The following is a 6293-nucleotide window of genomic DNA, read 5'->3' as shown; positions in this document are numbered from 1 at the left end:
CAAAACTCTTCTTTGCTGGGCAGCAGCGGCATGGGAGAGAGTTGAAGGTAGAGGCTCGAGTTTACTGCGTGGAAGGAGACAATGGCAAACCACTTCTGTATTTTGACTAAGAAAACTCTACAGATACACTACCAGAATGTTTGCAGATGGAGTCGGGTTGTTCTGGGAGAGACGTGTCCATGACGTCGCTATGTCGGAGACGACTTGACGGCATAGATAAAAGGTTGAAAAAGAGCATGGCATGGTGGAAAGAATATGAGGCAGGGAATCTGGAGAGCTGGGTTCTAACCTTGGGCAAGTCACTTACCTGATCTGGGCTTCAGTTTCTTCATCAATCCCTGTCCTCCCTCCCTCGTGGCTTGAAGCCTCATGTAGAACAAGCGCTGTAATCAATATAATCATCTCTTATCTACCCAGCTATTAAAACTGTGTGTAGCACATCGTTTGTAAATGCTTAATGCATACCACAGTATATTTAAAAAACCCCATAGAGAACTTATAGGTGCCCAGGGTATCATTCAATCAATTGCATTTATTGAATGCTTACTGTGTGCAGAGCACTCTACTAAGCACTTGGGAGAGTACAACACAGCAGTATAACAGCCACATTCTCTGCTCACAACAAACTAGAGGGGGAGAAATGAGGAAATTGCTCTCAACAAACAGGACTCTTGGATGGACTGGTAACTATGGCAAGTAGAGCCAGTAAGGAGCTTTAATCAACTAATCAGTGTTATTTATTGAGTGTTTACTGTGTGCAGAGCACTGTAGGAAGCACTTGATAAACAGGATCTGTGGGGAGCCACGATCCCAGTGTGTTATTACTTCAATAATAGCTACCAGGTGGGACATTCCTGTTACCCAAGTGGATCAGTGGTCATAGTTTCTTCCAGTCAACCCCCTGAAAAGGCTACCTACAGGAGTCAAAAATGGCAAATGGTCCCCTCCCAAAGGACCTGGATCAAGTAGAGTTCAAACTCAAACTCTCCTCTTTGCTGGTGATCCTAATAAGTGAATGGAAAAGGCGGACAGGATGAAGACAATTCTTTGGCATTCCGCTAGAACACGGTGACAGATTTGGACTCTTTGGCATTCTTATTTTTAGCTCTTTCACAGTTTGTTGACTGCTCTGGCTATGTCTTCTGACTGGGGTATTGGTTCCCTTCTGTGAAACTTTCCACAGTGGTCTCCCTAAGAAACTGGAAGTTTGATGGTAATTGTCTACTCCCTACCACCTACCACCTCATCTGAAAAATGATCTGCATTTTTACATTTCACTTCCCACCATTCAAAAGAAACCACTTGCCACATATACATAATATTCTGCTGCATGGGAAGCAGTGTGGCCTAGTGGAAAAAGCATGAGCTTGGGAGCCTAATCCCAGCTACGTCACTTGACCTCTCTGTGCTTCAGTTCCCTCATCTCTAAAATGTGATTTCAGTACCTGTTCTCCCTCCAATTTAGATTGTGAGACTAATGTGCAACAGGGACTGTGCCCAATCTAATTATCTTGTATCAACGCCAGTATTTAGCACAGTGCTTGGCACATAGTAAGACCTTAACAAGTTTGATTATTATTATTATACCTCCCTAGTTAGCTTAATTATACAATTTCAAAAATTATTGCAACAGGCAAAAGTCCCTATCTTTCATATGGTTAACATTGAATGCTATTTTATCAAAGTCTTATGAAACTTGTGGGCAGGGATTGTCACTGTTTATTGCTGAATTGTACTTCCGAAGTGCTTAGTACAGTGCTCTGCACACAGTAAGTGCTCAATAAATACGATTGAATGAATGACACAGCAGTGTCTATGGTCGAAGAGGTCCTAAAGAGATTTTCTCTTCCATGATCACCTGCCCACTAAATCAGCTGTCTTGCCATGTTTTTGGCTCCCTGTTGACTAGATGAGAGAATGTGGATGCCTCAGTGGAACCCACCACAGCTGATGGAAAGACAAATCAAGCTCATCTTATTGATGGTAGAACGGTAAAGGTATTTATGAAGCACTTACTATGGCAAACATTGTGCTAAGCACTGGGGAAAGCACAAGATAGATCAGACCCAGTCTTTGTCCCATGAGAGAAAAGTGCATTTTCCCTATCTTCCCCATCAAGCTACTAAAGTCTGATATAAGTGACCATCTCCATATTGGCCTCGAGGCAGCAGAGCCTTTTGGCAGGACTCTGTACATATGAGTAGTTTTAGTTCATTTGGGGAAGAGGCTAAAAAGTTATCCTACTATCTTTAAGTGTGCACTCCCATAGAGGGATGCAATCTCACCAACAGCAGCATTTTCCTTGATCGAGGACACTCTATTCATGTATAAACATCTCCACAAATAATCTCATTTATTTATTTGGAAACTTCTGCACCATTCTCTCCCTGTCTGTTCTTGACTTTGCCTATCTGAAAAACTTGTTTGGGTCTTTTCTTCTTGCTCAGTACAGGGCTCCATGCATTACAGGACCTTAACAAAACATTTTGATGAAAATGAGGTTTCTGGGGGCTGTCTTGTTGCTCTGTCTCAGGCACCAAGTCGAAGTTGACTACTCCAATCTCCATAAATATTCCCATTCAATCCTCTTCTTGAATCTAAGTCTTAAGAGTTTGATAATAATAATAAACAATAATAATGATAGTATTCGTTAAGCACTGACTATGCGCCAAGCAGTGTTCTAACCCCGGGGGTAAATAGGAGTTAATCAGGGTGCACACAATCCTTGTCCCGCATGAGATACACAGTCTAAGTAGAAGGAAAAACAGATGTTTATCCCCCATTTAACAGATGAGAAAACTAAGGCATAGAGAAGTTGTGATTTGCCTGGGGTCACACAGCAGACAAGTGGTGGAGCTGGAATTAGAACAAAGATCTTCTGACGCCCAGGCTTCTGCTCTTTCTACCAGACCCTGCTGCTTCTCATGCTTTAGCTGAGAGTAGCTTTTGTGTAGCTTTGTTGTAGCTGAAATTCATCAGGCCCAATCTGACTGGGGAAACATGGACCACTAATTCATGTACAGCTGTTGGTTTTCTTCTTCCTTCGTCTGTAATCTGTTTTGGTGTCTGTCTTCTTTTCTAGATTCTTGAGGGAAGGGATCATGTCTACTAATTCTATTCTTCCAAGCACTTAGTAATCAATCAATCATTTCATCATATATATTTATTGAGTGCTTAATGTGTGCAGAGCACTGTGCTTCTCACTTGGGAGAGTGAGTGTAACAGAGTTGGTAGTTACATTCCTAGTACAGTTCAGTTTATTTAGACAGTATTGTCACTATTTTTATGTTGTGTCTCTTTAAGAATATACACTCTTTGTAGGCAGGGAACCTGTTACTTTTTTATTCTATACTTCACAAGTTCCTTGTAGAGTTTATTACCTTAAGTGGGAATTCCATAAGTGCTGCTATTATGACTGTTACAACAATAGAAGCTCAAAAATACTATTGACTGATTAATTGACTGAGAAGGATTGTGGCCTAGTGGAAAGAGTACTTGATTGAGAGTCAGAGGACCTAGTTTCTAAATCTGGCTCCACAACTTAATTAAGGTCTAATTAAGCTTTGCTACCCAATGCTATCAAGGTGACAGGAGTCATAGAGACAGGATCAGTAGTCAGACCTGGAACTCCCAGTATTCAGTGATCTCAATGGATATGCTGTGTGACCTTGGGCACGGGCTTTGGAGTCAGAGGTCATGGGTTCGAACCCGGGCTCTACCACTTGTCAGCTGTGTGACTTTGGGCAAGTCACTTAACTTCTCGGTGCCTCAGTTACCTCATCTGTAAAATGGGGATTAAGACTGTGAGCCCCATGTGGGACAACCTGATTCCCCTGTGTCTACCCCAGCGCTTAGAACAGTGCTCGGCACATAGTAAGCACTTAACAAATACCAACATTATTATTATTATTACTTCTCCGTACCTCAGTTTCCTCATCTATAAAATGGGAATTCAATAGCCATGCTCCCTCTCCTTAGACCCAGATTATCTTGTATCCTGTCCTGTTTTATGCCGTCAAGTCATTTCTGACCCATAGAGACAACATGGACACATCTCTCTCTACTCTATCCGTAGAGTTTTCTTGGTCAAAATCCGGAAGTGATTTACCACTGCCTCCTTCCGCACAGTAAACTTGAGTCTCCACCCTGGACTCTCTACCGAGCCGCTGCTGCCCAACATAGGTGAGTTTTGACTTGTAGCAGATTGCCTTCCACTCGCTAGCCACTGCCCAAACTAGGAATGGAATGGATATGCCTCTGCTTGACTCTCCCTCCTGTAGTCGAGACTGGTAGAGTACTGGACACTCTCCAGGTGTGACCCTGAGAGGGGATCGTGTATCTACTCCAACGCATAATAGGTCTAATTAAGCTTTGCTACCAAATGCTGTCAAGGTGACAGGAGTCATAGAGACAGGATCAGTAGTCAGGTAGACCTGGAACTCCCAGGATCCAGTGATTTCAATTCCAAACTGGTCAGGATTTAAGTGGGAAGTTTTTTTGGTTCACATTTGCTTTCAGAGTCATTTGTGGCATCCACATTTACACTGAGAAGCAGAAGATTCAGGTAGAGCAAGGCCCTTGAATCAGAAGGACCTGGGTTCTAGTTCTGACTCTGTCACTAGACTGCTGGGTGACCCTGGGCAAATCACTGCACTTCACTGTGTCTCAGTTACCGCATCTGTAAAATGGGGATTAATATTGTGAGCTCCACGTGGGACACCCTGATTCCCTTTTATCTACCCCACTGCTTAGAACAGTGCTTGGCATGCATTAAGCGCTTAACATGTACCATTAAAAACATGTGTTTCTGCCTTGTGACTTAGAATAAAGGCACCAAAGATTCTGTCTCTCCCACATTACGCTATAAGCACCAAACAATAGTCACCTTTAGTTAAATTTTCCAAGGGGGTTGGAGAGTTTCAGAGGGAGATCCCCTGCATATGTCAGCCTCCCTGAGGGCTCATTTTCCAGCTTGGGTGGGGGAACCCCCATCAGGCCTAAAAGATTCCAGATTCCAGAAACTCTCTTGTATGTTAATCCTTTGTATTGTCCTTTTTTATGATATTTATTGTGCTTACTATTTGTCAAGCACAGTTCTAAGTGCTAGAACTGGGGTCCTTTGAGCAACCTCAGTAAACAGAGTGAAGTTCAGAGCCCTTGTGAATAGATTAGCTCCCTCTACTCTGTAAACTCACTGTGGGCAAAGAACGCGTCCATTAATTCTGTTATATTGTACTCTCCCAAGCACTTAGTAATAATAACAATAATAATTATGGCTCTCTGTACAAAGTAAGTGCTCAATAAATATGATTGCTTGATTTGGAAAATTATCTGTGCACCTATGATGATGGAGTCTCCTGTCACAAACCACAGAGGAGCCTTGGTCTCTATCAACATCTATATCTTTTGATTAGATGATCCCTTGTAGATATCTAAAAGCTATCTTTGGTAAAGCTCAAAATACTTCATGCACATGGTGTTGTTAGTATGAACTGCATATCCCTTTAAAATGAGTAGGGCACATAACACTGCATTATTATATACAGTTTAAAAGACTGAAAGTAGGGAAGTTTCACCGTGAGCTCATTTCTACCAGCTTTAAGTTACCAGAGGTAATGTTAGCCAATTTTGGAAGCCATATTTTCTCAGTGAAATTTTTTAAACACTTATTATGTGCCAGACACTGTACTAAGAGCTGGAGTAGATACAAGATCCCTGTTGGACAGAGAAAGTAAGTGACTTGCCCAAGGTCGCATAATCCAGAGTGGAATTCAATCTCTCTGACGGCCAGGTCAAATTTTCTCCACAAGACCCCAGGGTTTCATTTCCTTTTCCTTCCATTGTATGCTTTTCTCTCAACTGGTCTGATGACAGGGAAAAATCTCAGAGAGTTATTTGGGTAGAAGTCATCTCCTGTCCATCCCACTCTTTCCCATCTGGAATGTTCTCAGAATTTTACCATCCTCACACCAAGCTCCAAGAGTCCATGAGTCACTATAGCTGGACAATTTCTAGGGATTAAGGACAGGATTCAGGACTGCTAGGAAATGATACCAGGACTCAGCCATACTTGAGAAATCAATTCATCATGCTAATTTAAAAGCTAAGGGTTTGATTCAAGCATTCCAGTGTTATGGTTCCTGTCCAGGTTGGGTTATTTTCTCAACCACTATCATTGATTGCCAGGAAGGAAAATTAGAATACAAAAAGGTGAGGGAAGGCCTGTCATATTGTGTGCGTCTGTGTGTGTGTGTGGGGGGGTATATGTTAATGTGTGTGGGTGCGTGTGTGTG

The 6293-nt window shown here is 42.3% G+C and overlaps 1 non-coding gene across 1 annotated transcript; it reads right to left on the bottom strand.

Annotated features, from left to right (window-relative positions):
- Positions 1-4192: 4192 nt before the first annotated feature.
- LOC114815379 lies at positions 4193-4330 on the bottom strand. The gene has a single exon (XR_003763141.1). It is a non-coding gene; the product is annotated as a small nucleolar RNA SNORA7 (small nucleolar RNA).
- Positions 4331-6293: the final 1963 nt, after the last annotated feature.

The sequence above is a fragment of the Ornithorhynchus anatinus genome, chromosome 11, assembly GCF_004115215.2.
Source record: "Ornithorhynchus anatinus isolate Pmale09 chromosome 11, mOrnAna1.pri.v4, whole genome shotgun sequence".
NCBI classification, from domain to species: Eukaryota; Metazoa; Chordata; class Mammalia; order Monotremata; family Ornithorhynchidae; genus Ornithorhynchus; species Ornithorhynchus anatinus.
Note: the sequence above shows the minus strand (reverse complement) of the source record. Positions and strands in the feature narration are given on the sequence as shown.